The sequence below is a fragment of the Erpetoichthys calabaricus genome, chromosome 13 (assembly GCF_900747795.2).
Source record: "Erpetoichthys calabaricus chromosome 13, fErpCal1.3, whole genome shotgun sequence".
NCBI lineage: Eukaryota > Metazoa > Chordata > Cladistia > Polypteriformes > Polypteridae > Erpetoichthys > Erpetoichthys calabaricus.
Genome location: NC_041406.2, coordinates 68,683,085 through 68,700,049, shown reverse-complemented (window position 1 = coordinate 68,700,049; position 16,965 = coordinate 68,683,085). Strand labels below are relative to the sequence as shown.

General features: G+C 37.9%; 1 protein-coding gene across 3 annotated transcripts in view; it reads left to right on the top strand.

Annotated features, from left to right (window-relative positions):
* cdk14 (cyclin-dependent kinase 14) overlaps positions 1–16,965 on the top strand; it is an 868,117-nt gene that overhangs the window by 715,207 nt on the left and 135,945 nt on the right. The window contains exon 15 of one of the 3 annotated variants that reach the window (XM_028817113.2): positions 4,469–4,714. The exons of the other annotated variants lie outside the window; for them this stretch is intronic. The gene's annotated coding sequence lies outside the window, so the exon portion shown is untranslated. Of the gene's footprint in view, positions 1–4,468; positions 4,715–16,965 lie in introns of those variants that run through there. 3 annotated transcript variants of the gene reach the window in all.

Below are 16,965 nucleotides of genomic sequence, written 5' to 3'. Positions count from 1 at the left end.
CAGTACTTGGATGGGAGACCAACCAGGAAAGCTTGAGCTGCTGCTGAAAGAAGTGTTACTGAGGCCAGCTGGGGGTTCATACTTTGTGGTTTGTGTGTGAATCCCAATGCTGTAGTGCAGTGACGGTGACACGGTGCTGAAAAAAATGGTGCCATCCTTCAAAGAGAGTCCTGACTCTCTGTGGTCATAAAAGATCCCTGGGCATTTTCCAAAAAGAGTAGGGTATACCCCGATGTCCTATCTAAACTACACACTAGAGCTTTGCCAATTCTGGCCCCCTAATAATACTCTGTCTCTAACTTGTTTACTATTGTCTCTCACCCTTTCCCTACCTTATACACTAATACCCTGAGCCTGAAGCTGCTAGGATTGACCCCAGCATTTTCTACCTTGTATTTCATTAAACAGGTTCAATAATGGATGAATAGTCTGCTGTGTATTCATTATATAGTAAACTGTTGCTGGATTATAGAGTATTATACACTCTATTTTTATACTAAAACTGGACAAATCCAAAGGCAGGTGCTACAAATTTTTAACAGACGTAGAGCTCATGAAGAATGCTCTAAAATATTATGCAAGGCATTAGTAACTGACGTTACTGTAATGAGGTATTCAGATATCGATTACAACCATTATTACTGAGTTTCCTTTATGTGTCTAGTTCCATTAGTAATGGAAACTGTGCCTGACTATTTATTTTGTGATTGTTCAAAGCAGTTGCTGTCTACTGTTATTTGCATTTTTTTATTTGCCTTTTTACTTGCTTTGTATTGTAAAATCTGCGGTGGGTTGGCACCCTGCCTGGGATTGATTCCTGCCTTGTGCCCTGTGTTGGCAGGGATTGGCTCCAGCAGACCCCCGTGACCCTGTGTTCAGATTCAGCGGGTTGGAAAATGGATGGATGTATTGTAAAATACAATGACTTGGGTGAATTGTGTACTCAAGGACATCAGTGGAAGTTAAGGGGAAGTGCTTTTATGACTGAAGCCATAAAACACTTCTTTACGCAAAGATTTATGGGAATCTGAACAAACTACCTAGACATGTAGTTGAGGCAGAAACCTTGACAGCATTTATGAAGAATCTGGATGAGATATTGGGATAGCTTAGCTATTAGCTAAACAGACTAGTTTGATGGACTAAATGGTTTATATCCATTTGTCAGATTTCTAATGTTCTTGCACCTTTTTCTTGTTATTTATTTTAAAGATGAAGGCCTTTCCTTGCTGTGCATATCCGGACTCCTAATCATAATTATCACTTTGTTTTTGTTTTTAATTTTTTATATGTTGTTTTAATTTGCCAGACTAGGAGTAAAGTTAACTTTTTTGGTTTTAAACCTCTGATTGTGACTCGGGCTGTTAATTCTATGTAAATATGGTCAGTCCTGAGTCTAACTTGGGGTAACATGTAATGATACACTTTATAGTGTTAAACCTGAATAACACTCAGGAAAGTTTTCTGTTGCCATCTAGTGGATAAAGTAACATCATGCTGCAAACAATCATATTTATATGAATTTTGTCCCTTTAAGGTAATTCATCAGTGGGGAAGAGCCTTCAACCAAAACACAATGAGGTGTAAACAAGAAGCCGCAAAACCAGTTTTAGAACAAACTGAAACTGAACCAAGAGTTGAATCAACAGATAGGGATGACTTTGTGAAATGGTCATCAGATGTTGACATGGAAACTGAAACATGCATACAGCACTGTATGACCGAACCGCCATGATATGCCTGGTGAATGTGGTCACCTAAAGGTTTGTAGTAGTGTAGGTAGGTACATGGCAAAAAGGCAAAATAATGGCAATCAAGGAGAAAGACTTTAGCCCCCTAAGCACAGTTCAGAAAGCAGAAACTGTTGTTCATGTAGGGGGAAAGTCACAAAATGTGGAAGTTGCTAAACCTTGTGCTGTGGTAGCCGTCAATAATACAAGGGGGACATCGATCATGCATGTCAGGCACTGACATTCTATCCTCTCGTGCTTAAGCAACATTAAAAATATTGTAAGAATAATGCAGAAAGAAACACACTCTTAATGTCATGATTGCAACACAGGGCTGTGCATCGATGATTGTCTCAAAATATATCACACGAAGAACATGTACTAAATCTGCATTATGTGGTATGGCAGATCCGCAGCTTAATAATCATGACCTATTTTAATAAATAAATAAATAATTGGCCAGCTCGATCTCCATGGGTGTGTGTGCTCAATCAACTGCAGGAGGTTGGTGAAGTAATTTGCGTGAGACGCACCTGCACGTGAGGGTCCGGTCTGTCTCAATTGCTTCAACTGGTTCCTGCTTCTGATTGAGACACTGCGCCCATGGAGCCGGCATGAGTAAAGGAAGAGGAGAAAATAGAAGAAGGGAAAAAAGAAGAGAAAAATGAAAGTAAAAATAAAAGAATAAAGAACGGAGACTAAAGGAAGAAGAGAGAAGGCAGGAGGCGGAGAGAGCCAGTGCAGGTGAATTAGAGAGAAAGAAGGCAGGCAGGTGAGTGGAAGCTCAGGGCAGAAGTAGGCCACTTCAGCTGAGCGATCAGGGAACTGGAGTGACTGAAATGCTGCTCGGTTGGAGCGACCCTGCGTAAGGCCGGCAGAAAGGCAGTGGGAGCTGCAGGTGAATTGGAAGGCTCTGTGAGACCTCATGCAGGGGGATCCATGGACCGCAGGGATGTGAACCTGGCAGCGAGAGTCAGAGGCTTGGCATGATGTCCTGCCAAAATGACAGAAGGCTGCAGGGGTCCAAGCCTATCTGCAGACGCAGAAGTTTGGCTGAACTGCCAATTAGGCATCTCCTTGGTTGCAAGTACCTGTTTGGAGTTAAGCTAAGGAGACTTCCATTTTATGGGGTTGCACCGGAAAATGAATTTTAAGAATAACTTCTTGCACTGTGTTTTTTTTTACTTTGTTTTAATGGATCGTTTATTTGACTGATTTTAACCTCTACCTTCACTTTTTATTGGATTATTTATTTATTTATTGAACATTTAGAGCATTGCACTTTTGAATACTGTTTGATTTTGGCTGTTTTTAATAAAAGCACTTTTACACTTTTATGTACCTACACCTTGCTTTGTGTGAGTGTCCTCATCCACTGGCTCATCCCTCGGGTACATTGTCAGCAGTAGCAGGAAGCAGGCTCCCTAGAGCAACTGGGAGAGTGGAGCTGACCCACACCGTCACACATCAGTACACCACTGGACCCTAGACATACCTTTCCTACTGTATTTATGTTGATGTTTTGGTATTTACTGTACATATTTCTGTTACACATAATAACATTTTTACTGTTGAATAACAGAGATTAATGTGTGCAGAAAAAACTCAAGTGACACTGATTTGCTTGGCATTCATTTCACCAAGTATACAACCAAATCAAGACTGAAGGAGATCAACCCAACATGACTTGACTGAACATGACTAACGATCACTCGACAGTAACACATTTTATGTGATTCTGACAAACTGAAAATTTTCAAACACTTCTCACAGCCACCATAAAAAACCTCACACTGTTCCATTTTATCTGAATTAGTGTGATGCTGAGGTGTCACCCATTGCATGGCTGCATTCGGGTCCTAATCTGAGATCCTGAGTTGGTTTGTCATGTACTGGGTGTGGCAATGCGCTGCATCAGCATGTGCTCCTAACATATCTCTCTCTCTCAACATCAGCCATCATCTTTTTTGTGAAAGTTTTGGTTTCAAGCATTAGGTTTCAATTTTGTATTTTAGGTGTTGCATTGTTCAGAGGGTATCAGGAGAATGGTGGGAATAAATTTTAGTAAATAAAGGCAGTTTACATCAGGAAGTCTTTGATTTGAAACACAATTCCAAAGATTTTGTTGTGTGTTTTGGGGCATGTGTCCTTTACCTATTAACATAGCAATCAAAACCCTTAGTTCCAAACAGGCACATCACCAACCACATCAGAGTCGAATAACCCTGATAAAGAGATTGCCTCTTTTCCACCTTTCTCAGTAGATTTTTTTGAAGGACTAGAGCTGCTTGTTCAGATTCCTACTTTATGTTAACAACCAGTAGTTCATAATTATTTTGGTAGTATTTTTGGAGTTCTTTTCTTATTAAGTCAAATCATTCTATTTACAGTATACTGTATCAGTTTTTGAAAACTCCACGGTACATGTAGAATCCCATTATAACAAAACTCACAGAACCATAAAAATATTTTGTTATAACGGAAATTTCATTATAACGAATATGGGGAAAATATGTATAGTATTGTGACCAGGGTCGCCATATTCTAATGGCATGCGATGCAAGGACTGCTCTGTAGCTGCTCTGCTGCATCTGGTAAACACTAAACCAAAGGCAAAGCAATTGGTTGTCCTCTGCAGGATTAGGGTTAGCACGTGCTAAGCTGATCACACAATGTTTAACATTTAACGACAGGCTTTGATCTGCTCTTCCTCATACTCTCCTGATCTGTTTTTCCAGACTGCGTCTGCCACAGCAGTGATTCCGAGCCAATGGTGTTCTTCTAATCTGAAGATGGGAGCTAAAGCAAGACGATCTCCCACACTGCAGCTCCTAACAGCTCCTATTCCAAATGAAGTCTTGTGACTGTAACTGCCTTCTCTATACAGTAATAAAGCACCTGTATTTTCCTTGAAAATCTGGACTCATCTTACTGTCTCTCATGCAACTCTGTGATCCAAGCTTGACAATACCTGTATAAAAACCAGTGCTTCTTAAACTGCAAAAAAAAAATGAGATGTTAGATGTAACTTTTTTCTTAATAAAAATACAAGTATGAAAATACAGAATGAAAACAAGATGTAAATTTTTTTAAATAGAAATACAGGTATGAACACAGCATGAAAACGAGATATTAGATATAAGTTTTTTTTAAATAGAAATACAGGTATGAAAACACAGAGCAAAAACGAGTCGTTTTTTTGCCATGTCATTTTTCTTCATTACATAATCAACTTTTTCCAGGATTGTTAATTTTTCTTTTAACGTAAACTGATGCCGATTCTTGCTTTTTTTTTGTTCATCTCAAAGTTAACTTTGAGAAGCGCTATGAAACTCAAACAATATGACACAACACAATTACCCACGTGGACACTCGGTGGAGCACTGACTCAGAATCCGGCTATGTGTATGATGTCACACTTACATGCTTGCAAAACCTGCCTGAGACTGGAAATTTAGTTACAGGCTGTCTGTCTCTTTGAGACAACCTGTTGCAGGGTTCCCAAGACTCAGCGTGGAAAGTGTAGGATCGGTAATCAGTATTTTTTACATTGCATTATTATCTTCGGTGGCCATTTTTTTTTGGTCAAAAATCGTTCGTTATATTGAGATTTACATTTCGTTAAAATGAGATTCATTTAATATGATATTCTGAAAATGTTCCTTTGTGCCCACAAAAAGTATTCGTTATTCTGAAAATGTTTTGTTACTTCGGTGTTTGCTATAACAGGATTTAACCTGTATTATTTTTCTGATGTTATAATCTTTTTGATCACACACAAAAAGTTGTTCTCAGAAGATGCAAATGGTCACTGTGTTGTATACATAATTCAAACACTTATCTTCACCTTAATCAAGCCCAAATTGGTCCATTCATAGGCTACTGCTCTTAATCTCATCTCTTAATCTGTAAACTGCATTTTTTGTTCAGTAAAGAACACTATTTATGTAAGCAGGCAGAAGTGTGTTTATTTGCCTGGGTACATATAAGTTTCTAGCCTTTCTTCATGCCAACTCACAAAAGACTTGCAAACCAAATGTGGATGAATATAAACAAGTTGTATGTTTTCAGCTGAGAGGCTGGCTTTTAGTTAGCCAATAAAAGGTGTCATTTTGCTTGGCTTTTCTCTACATTCATAATGGCTAACACGGTACAACACCCTAGTACTACTAAAAAACAAATATGAAATCACTAAATGTCAAACCAAAAGGCAGACTAAAGTGATATGGTAAATATTCTCAATGTTAAAAACCTGCTGTTAGAACTATTGTTTCATTGTGCATCTATCATAAACATCAATTTAGAGCAGAATTTCATAATTATGATCAGTAAACTGTTAATGTTTTATTCAGCAGGTTTGTATGTTTTACCAGCAGTTAGAGTGATTAGAGTAAGACCAGTTGATCAAAGTAAGGCCAGTTGATGAAAACAAAAATTTTTTACATTCACTTTGTGTAAGCAAATTAATTAATTATTTTAGGCTTTAAGATGGAAAAAAATAGCTTGAAATCTGTACTACCAGCGCAGATGGTACAGATTGGAAATGCCGTGAGTAAACTGAAATGCTCTATTTCTTTCTTTGAAAGTTAAAGTCACTGACAAAAAAGAAAAAGTGCTCTGTGGCCTATTTCAGTGCTGTTTATTTTATTATGTTCAGTTTTGTTTAACCAGCACATTTCCTGTGTGTTGCTCCCACAATTACAGTTTAATGGACAAAAACCTAAGTACAGAGATTCTTTTATTTCTGCCTTGATTTTCCAGCTAGTTTTGGTGTTTTCAGCAGCTTTTGGAACCTTGAAGAAATTCTCATTAACGGGCTGAAGGAGTGCTTTTTTTTTTCACTTGCAACCCCCGCCCCCCCCCCCCCCCCCACTCCCACCCCCAAAAGCCCCCCCTACCCTTCTTGGTTCTCTTTCTCTCTCTGTCTTATTTTTTTTCTTTCTTTTTGCCTTGGGAGTGACTGTGAAGATCTTTTGCTGCTGTGATTGACAGGTTAGAGGATTCGATTTGATGAGTTTCTCTTTCTGTAGGTCAAGAAGGCTAGTTAGCAGGAGCTGTTGAAAAATGCTAGCAGCATTCGAAATGGGATGTGTCATGACTTCGAGGCAGGTGGTGCCCTCTGAAACAGGAGTCCCCCAGCTCATTAGCAAGTTACAGGATGGAGGCTTAACTGGAGGGAGCAGGGGAGAAAAGATAATGCCCAATAGGGAAAATTATTGTGAAAAGGAATTGATTTCATGTATAATTTGTTTATCACTAGAGGGGACAAATGCCGTCCTCCTGACATGTGCAGAGGAGGTTTGACTATGAATGAGCCAAAATTAACATAATCTGTTAGCAGATCTTTTACAGTTGTATGAGCGTGTGTCTGTCTAAGTAATTATAGACTTGTACAGTCTTCGTTTGATTTGTCTAGGACAGTCAGCATTGATAACACAAATACAGAGATGTGAATGATGACAACAGTTTAAATGTTGAACGATCTTTGACTTTTTCCTTTGCCGAGTCCAGTTTTTATGTTTTTTTATGACTGCAAATTAAAAACTGAAAAAAATCCTCCCATTTACCACAAACATGCACGTTTGGCATATTGGCCTGTGATTTACTGGGACCAGTGCAGGGTTGGTGTCTGCATTGTACTCAGTATTGACAGGATAGTCTCTAGCTCTCCATGACTCAGAAGCAAATTTAGTAAATGAAGGGATGGAGGAAGTATTTATGTGAGAATTTTCTCTCATAACTTCTAACTTTAATTACTGTATATTCATTAATTACTGAAAGCCATCTTAGATATGTTAGTACATGGTGGTTTTAAAACAAAACAATTTACAAAGACACCCATTCCCAACATCCACGTTCATCCAGAGCATATCATGTGTATCATATAATGTTTAAATGTATAAAACTGATAAATATTAAGTAGTGAGCATTGATTACAGGCAGTATGGTGAGGCAGTGCGCTTCTACCTTACAGCTCCTGGGTTTCACTCCTGGCTGACAGGTGGTCTGTGTAGAGTTTGAACTAAATCCCCATGACATGTGGATTTTTTCTGCATCCTCCTCGTTCTTCCCACAATTCAAAGATGTTTATATTGAATTAATTGAAAAGTCTAAACTGGTATGCTTATGACTGTGCACATCTACATTTACTGACAGCCATGCTGCTGGAAATGGTTTTGCCTTGTGAATGCCCATTTATTCCTTCTAGAGAGGGAAATGCAGCCATCTATTGATCGCACTGTATGGGAAATTCCTTATTATCGGTTTATAGCATCTTTATTGTCACATATACAGATTACAGTGAAAATATTATTTGCATGTGCTAATCAACATTTAGCATGTCGCCACTCTCCAGCACCAATATTTGGAAAAATGACAACCTTACCTCGAAACTGCTGTCTTCCTTACCTGAAAAAGCTTATAACACAGATTAGATGACATATTATGAATAAGAGCTGCTGTAACTAGTACTTTATTGCTACCACCATGGTGGCTTGAGGTTTCATTCAACCCTCTCCAATTGTGAGTAGCAGACATTTAACCTCAACTTACTCTCTCTTAGTCTGCAACATATGTGCTTCCCATGTGGTGCTATGAATTACCATGCCACCTAAATCATTATTGCGTGCATTCTCTGTAGTTTTAACACCAGACCTATCAGCAACCTAAGGGTCATAGTAGCTCTACGAGCTCCCAATGGGGACACTTTATACTAAAATACCTCCTCCAGGGGGAGAAGGCAGTTGTTTTTTACACCATCTGTTCTTAATGGTTCTTGCTAGCATTTCAGCCAGATCAATGATGCTGAAATAGTGAGTCATTCGTTTTATCCTGATATTAGGGGCAAATATCAGGCTAGTGGATAAAACCATATTATACACTGTTAACACAATTTACTTCTGGCACCGATACCTGGAGTTTAGACCATTTGCTGTCACATTTTCACTCATATCTAAGTGATGTATAGCTTTGGTTTACACTGGAGTAGGCCACTAAGTGACAGCCTGTCACCTGTGTTCTAGTAACCAGTGGTCTCATAAAAAACCTGTGATCAAACACTCTTATTAAACCACTATTCACAAAAACCCATATGTTATATCTGCACTGATACTAAATAAGCACAGCTCTGTGTGGTGTGCTGAGCTGGTAATATCACTTCAGGAGAAGCCAACCAAATTAACAAGCTAATTAAAAGGGCAAACTCAGTTATAGGACACATTCTGGAGCCCCTGCAGGTAGTAGCAAAGGAGAGAGTTAAAACAAAACTGACTGTCATTATGAACAATGCTGCACATCCTCTCTCTGACACACCAACACTGAGGACTTTCAGCCAATGAATTATTCAGCAGAAGTGTGTCAAGACGCTACTGGGGATCCTTAATATCTACTTCAATACAGATTTATACTACCCAACTGTGATGGTGACAGCCAAGTCAGAGGTTTCTTTCTTTTTAGTCATGTGTTCAGATCATATTGTGTGTGTATATATAGTATATATTTATTTATTTAAACAGCTTCTGTAAAAAGCCAAATTTCTCCTGGAAACAAATAAAGTTCTATCTATCTATCTATCTATCTATCTATCTATCTATCTATCTATCTATCTATCTATCTATCTATCTATCTATCTATCTATCTATCTATCTATCTATCTATCTATCTATCTATCTATCTATCTATCTATCTATCTATCTATCTATCTATAATTTTGTCTTTTGCAAAGGGGCAATGAGGCCTTTGTTTGCCCAGAACTTTTCTCCCCTCGAGCTGCTGGATGTGAACTTTGATTCTGTCTCATTCTTTGATTCTGATCTCATTTCCCATCTCCTTGGCAATACTTTTATGCCACCTCAATTTGCTTATCTGGTCCTTTTTAATTATGCTTTTGTTTCTTTTCACTACCTTTACCTTCGCAATCCTGTAAGCTTTTTGTTTCTGTAATAGGTCACTTGTTCAGCTGTAATTATTCTGCCTAGTGAAGAATAAAGCACTTCTTTTGACTCTTTCAAACCAAAAACTTGTACTTTAATGATCACAGTTTCCTCATCACCCCAGGCATGTTTTGTCTAATGTGGGGTGTTTGTTCATTCTTTCATGTTGTAGGTAAATATTCACAAAATGCTGATCTCATCAGATAAATCTGCACACTTTACTCACTAATGTGTATGATCCCCTCACTACCCACAGATAATTAAGATAGATTTCTCACAGGTAGAGTTTCTTTCATACTGTCCATTTTTCTGTGTTCTTCTTTCACCCTAATTAACTTGCACTGTTGCTTGTTAATACCCTCCAAGAGCAAAATGTAAAATGGGAAGACCTTTCAAGTAATCACAGGATACAATTTTTCTGTCTTATCCAGATATGCGCTCATGTATACTGTATGACCTTTATGACATGGAAATTATTGCATGAAATTGGTATCATTGGACTTTATCTCTCTATGCACACAAGTAATGGAGGAGTTTTTGGGGTTTAGGATTAGAGTTCAGTGTTTTCTTTGAAATACCTTTGATTTTCATGAAGGTTATAATATTTTAATGAAGGTTATCTCACTCATCATTTCAAGTAAGGATGTTCATGCTCACATTTAATTGCTCTACACAGACTTGCCCAGGACTACTTTGCAATTGCTTCACATGTTTGGTTTGAATTTTTTTCTTTTTTAAAGGATACTTCATAACAAGCATTTCAGCCAGTAACAGCTCTACTGGGTTGAGCCAATAGAAAATGTACCAATTAGTTTATCTCTGATTGTGTTGGTATGGAAGGATGAGCTACCAATTCAAGAAAGAGTTGTGCTTGAACCAGTCTAGCAAATATTGTAATTTTTTAAATGTTCAGGCTTGAAGCCATAGTAATATTTTGTGTATTTCTGTGTGAACATAACCCTGTTGTTCTGCAGCCAGCCTGCATCACTGAGTTTTTCTATAAAATGTTTTCATCATCAAGACAAACGTTTCATACTGTACTACACCTTGGCAGGCCCATGTAAGCATTCATTGCAACCATCCTCTCTAATTTAATTCTTTCACTCTATAAGCAGCTTGGTTTGTTTCTTTTTGTTGAGTCATTTGCAGTTAGGTCACCTCAATCAAAACAGTCAGCCAGTTCCCTGAGAAGTGGAAACTGACAAATAACCCAAAAAAGTTCCTTAGTACAAATACGCAGCATTGGCCCTCCTAAAAAAGAATTAAAACTCAATCTATACATCATATTCATCACTTCTGAGGTGTGATGTGTTTGTTTGGTCAATGCACATTATAATATCAGCTTGGTGATATTAGGTCACCTCAATCAAAACAATCAGCCAGTTCCCTGAGAAATGACAACTGACAAATAACCAAAAAAGTTCCTTAGTACAAATACGCAGCATTGGCCCTCCTAAAAAAGAACTGAAATACAAACTATACATCATATTCATCACTTCTGAGGTGTGATGTGTTTATCTGGTCAGTGCACATTATAATAACAGCTTGGTGATATGAATTATTATTCCTGCAATTCATCATTTAGCTGGTTTGGCCTCATTACTTTACTTGATCAAGAGTGTTGTCATTTCTGTTTGTTCAAGATGTTGCGTACGCATGAATCAGAGTTGCTCTAAATATATGTATGTTCTCCCCGCCAAGTTTTCTTTTGCAAATCCAGATAATTGTGTTAAAAGTTGTGTACCCATATTTCAAGCCTCTTTTTGTTTGTACGTAAGCTTTGTAATTCAGTCCCCAGGTGTCCTAATATTTACTTCAGTCACTCAAGATATAAAGACAAAGATACAAGTGTAATAGCAACATGGTATTTATTAAAGTACAGGGTGGCCCACGAAAAAGTGGCCTGACTCCACAGAGAGTGCAAAGAGTGTACATGAACATGCTAAAACAGGCACAGAGATGTATTGACGCACAAGGAGATCACTTTCAGCATCTTCTGTAAATGTGAGTACCAAATCTGATCATTTTTCTCTTCACTACGTAATGCAGTTGTCTAGATGGAGGCAGGCCACTTTTCTGTGGGCCACCCTGTATAATAATACATAAAAGAAAAGTATACTAGAAAATAAAATCTATAAGTAAAATCTCAATATAATCTTACTGAAGCTTACTTAAAGTTCAGCATTGTCAAGGGTGGATGTTGTCCATGATGCATAAGTTTGCATTCTCCAATGTCCAAACAAAAAGGCCTCTCTCTTTCTTTCTGAAGTGCCTTGACACCAATTCCTATGTCGTCACTCTTCTTGTGTTGTTTCTTCTGTCCTTCGGACATTCCATCATTTATGTTGAAATTCCATGTGGGGGCTCCAGGACATATGACATACCTTGTGATGAACGAGTCTGCTCAAAGTTGTGTAACTTAGCTGTTTTAAGGCTCTTCTGTATCATTTATCTGCATATTTCATGTGTGTATTTTTCATCTTAATGTTTTCAAGCCTGCTTTCTCTCGTTATGTTTAAGACAACTTTTAAGCATTCCCTGCTGCTTTTGTTGCCACGTGCCAGTTTCAACCCTTTTCCTGTCTTTATCAGACTTCAAGCTTTGGCTCAAAAGTGCGCCTGGTAAGGTTCTAATAAGGTTCCTGTAAGATTACTAATCATAACTCAAGCAACAATAAGATACCATCTTCTTCTGATTTTAGATGTCTTGTGGTATGGTCTGGTGCCCTCTCAGTCCTGTGTTTATTCCTTCTTGTCACATGACTTACAACTTATAGTGTCCATAATGGCATAAATGCTTCAAATAGGAAATATTGAGACAGCTTCAGCGACAATGAATTATAGAAAAATCTGTGAGTAAAAAGTAAAAAATAATAGTCATTTACTCATTATCTACTTGTGGCATTAAAGTACATTGGGAATAAAATATTTGTGCATTTCCATTATAACAGTAGGTTGTTTTCTTTATATTTCCATTGATGTTTTATTTGTAAGAGCTTCACCAAATCGTATTACATACAACTGATGTCATTATTATTTTTAATAATATACTATGATGGTGTGATGTTGTTTCAGTAACTATCGTTGCCTAAAGTTATTGACATTGACCTGTTATTCTGTGACCAGGAGAAGTAGTTGTGACACATCAGTATACTCAGAACAAAAGAAGAATTGGAAAGGGTTACTAACATCTTGTAATGACTGCCAACGTTTTAATAAAAAATAATGGCAAATATGAAAACCCAAATGAACAGCTCTAATAAGAACCCACTACAATACACTGTTGAGTTGTTAGCCTTTACACTGCCAGGCAGATTATTCCATAGTCAAGGAGCCATGTTACTAAAGGGTGTAATATCACAATAGGTTTGTCTATATGTCTTTGGAATTTTTAGAAGGCTGGCATTTTACAGTCACAGTTTATACATACTCAAGACCTGCTTTCATTTATAATAATGTTATGTTTTGTAAAACTTGATGTTTGCTGAAATCATGATCAGTTTCTCTTGAAAGTAAATTAATCATATCTCTATTTTTTAATTGGTGAACAAACAGCATTTCATGTTCGATTTTAGGTAAGCTGTATTATTCCAGAGAGAAATTTGTTTGATTGTGTAACATAACAAGCATTTACAGTACCTTGATAGGATTGCATTAATGCAGAAAGAAAACAGTCAGATGCATTGGGAAGAAAAGAAAGCCATACAAACAATCTACCTTAGTTGTGTCTCATATACAGTTTAGAGAAATAGAATTTCAAAATGTAATCTGCCTAAATGATTCCAAGGCTGGTGTCCACAAAGTAACAGGGGATGCATTCATTACTGTGGGTCTCAAAATTTACTCAAAGCATTTAATAACTTTTACCTTAGCTCGTTGAAAAAAGTAAATAATAGTATCAGCAATACAGTATGTTAGCCCAAGTAAAGCCAAATATCCAAATAAACAAGACATTAACCCACCTAACATTTTAGAATTCTGTCACTCCAATAATACTGTATGTGTTAGCATTTGTGAAAAATAATATATATTAGAGTCAGATGGCTAGATTGTAAAGTTTTTGGATTACTAGTAAAATTCTTTATGATCAGAGGTCTACCCTAGGCTTGTACTACTGGATTTATGCACCATTTTCCCACTTGCCTATAATACATTTTCATATCATTGCTTAACCAGATCTAATAAAAAAACCCATAAGAAAAGAAAATTATAATAAATTGGAGAAATGGTGTGACCATCAGCCTAATAAAATTACTGAAAACGAATAAATTTACTATATTATGGAACGTGCCAATGACCACAGCAAAGATATTTCTGAGAATAGACTTGATACTGTCATCAAAGAGAAGCAACAGAATTACACGTCCTGATAGATGTGACCATACTGTACAGTCAGAAAGGAATGCATCAGTGAAATAAACAGTGAAACTCTCTAAGTACAAACACCTGGAATAAGAGATAGCCAGGATGTGGAACACTAGAGTTGTATCAATGCCGCTAGTTATTTGAGCACTTGGACTTAAGAAATAGACAAATATACTGAGATGTTACCATGCACAGTAAATATTTCAGAGCTACAGAAAATACCTCTGGTGGGAACAGCACAAGAAACAAAGAGTACAGCAAAAGATATTTTACAATAATAATAATAATAAGAAGAAGATTCTTCTTTCCAACTTCCATTTGGGGTCTCTAATTCATTTTTTATCCTAATATACAGTAGATGCTCTAAGTCCGGGATCCCCAACTCCGGTCCTGGAGGGCCCCACTGGCTGTAGGTTTTCATTCTAATCCTTTTCTTAATTAGTGCACTCTTTTTGCTGCTAATTAACTTTTTTTTTATTTAATTTTAATTGACTTGTTTTTTAAGATTTGTTCCCCTGAATTTCTTCCTCGTTCCTCTGAATTGCTTCATTTGTTTCCTTTATTGGCACCCAAACAGAAATGAAATGTTAAGTGAGTGAGCCAACAGAAGACCAACTAAGTCAGGGCCTGAAACTCCAACCAATTTCACTCCAACCAGTTGCTTAATTAGGCTCTGATTCTTGTTGTTAATTAAACCCGTTCTTTAATTCCATGGCTTGTTGCTGCTCTCGTTGTGCAATAGCAGACATTTCTGAAAGTTTTGATTTTCTCTTTTCTGAAAGCACTGTTAAAATGTTCTGGGGACCTGAGCAGATCAGCATGCCTGAGACCTTTATCTTTCTTTATTTTCAGATATTGTATGATGGACACAGTTTGCTGGTCATGTTTTGGTTCATTTTATATCTCATTATTGTTTGGCTGCTAATTAAGGAAAAAGAAACGGTTAAGGTCGGGCGGCACGGTGGCGCAGTGGGTAGCGCTGCTGCCTTGCAGTTAGGGGACCCGGGTTCGCTTCCCAGGTCCTCCCTGCGTGGAGTTTGCATGTTCTCCCTGTGTCTGCGTGGGTTTCCTCCGGGTACTCCGGTTTCCTCCCACAGTCCAAAGATGTGCAGGTTAGGTGGACTGGCGATTCTAAATTGTCCCTAGTGTGTGCTTGGTGTGTGGGTGTGTGTGCACGTCCTGCGGTGGGCTGGCGCCCTGCCCGGGGTTTGTTTCCTGCCTTGCGCCCTGTGTTGGCTGGGATTGGCTCCAGCAGACCCCCGTGACCCTGTAGATAGGATACAGTGGGTTGGATAATGGATGGATGGAAACAGTTAAAGTCTCCCATGCAAGTACAGGCCAAGCCCAAACATACTTAGCTGATATTTTTCAACTTTAATAAAATTTCATTATCTGCAGACTCAAGTTACAGGAACTGAACAAAAGTTACTTTTGGTTTTAATCAGGTTAAAGTTTGGTAGGTTTAGAACAGATGATTTAACATAGGTAGAGTGGTAGAGCAGAACTAGTATTCTTTCCACACAGTGCCAGGGTCTACATGGAGTCTGCACTTTCTCCCCAATGCATTTGTGAGTTGATTGGTACCAGTGAGTGAGCTTTTGACTGCAAATGACTACCCTTTTTAACATTATATACTGGAAATGTGTCAGTAATACTTCTCAGGTGCCTATAAATGATTAGTCCTTAATGTACAGTAAATAATATCCATCACCTTTTTCCTTGTTCAGGCTTAGGCCCAAAAGATTCAAAGTGTGAGCATGAGCTACAACTCAACCCGATCAACTTGTTTCAAAATAGTATCTATAACAAATTGCTGGATTTAAACTAAAGTGATATTTTACTTGCAGGTTTCTGTTAAAGCAAACTCTTCTTCGTGGGTGAACCATCGAGCATGGTTGTTTCTTGCCTACACTCAGTTCCGCTGGCCTATTCACTGCCCCGTGGGACCCCAATCTGGCCAGATTAAATGTACTCCTTGGGACATGTAGGATTAAATGTTCACTATATGCCTATAGCATCTGTACAGGTACTGTCACTTGATTTCATGCTATGCATGTGCCTTATCTCTCCCTTACTATCTGTCACTAGACAACAGGAGCACACGCATGCACAATGATGCTGATGGCAGCAGGCAATAACTCAGAAATTACTGTGGGCCGAGGGCAAGAGGAAGCGTCATGTCAGGATTACTGTGAACTATTTGAAAAAGTATTGCGAAATAACAAATTTTTTTGGAAAATTACATAATGCACATTATTATTTGGAAAAGTAGGGGGCTCTGCCACCTACTCGCTTCACTCGTCAACCCCCGTGCGGGCCCTACGAGCTAGTGATTTCCCAGATCTGCCGCTTGCGACAAATCTTGTTGTGCTTTTGGATAAACACGAATACCAACTCTGTCTTTCATATCTCCGTCTTTCGAAACTATTATCACTTACAATTTGTCACATGTTGGTTTATTATATATGCGAGCGTGATTGTTCGGATTCATATAGAAATACAAGAAAACTTCTTTGTCCGTGTTTTTCAGATAAATTTTGTGTAAGCAATACTTTTGGACGTATGGATTTGTATCCATTATTGGCTGTAGAATTTCTAATACGTCCTATCATTTAACTCTTTCAATTCTATGTTGCATCGCTTCTCTGTGATCATAAATATAAACCTGACCAAATTGTGGTTTCTTTGAAATTAAATGTGTAGTAGCTTTAATTGTTGCGGGACCGCAGATTCTCATAATGTATGGTCCTGAATCATTTAAATCTACGTTTTGAGCATTGATTGATGCGAACGCGATCAGATTATTGTAGATTCGGATATTTTGCCTGTAGTGTTTGTGGATTTCACTTTCACCAAATAACAAATCTTTTATTTCTTACGAATACGCCTCTTCATTGGGTAGAAACACTACTTTTCCCTAATGGCAACACGAATTAGACA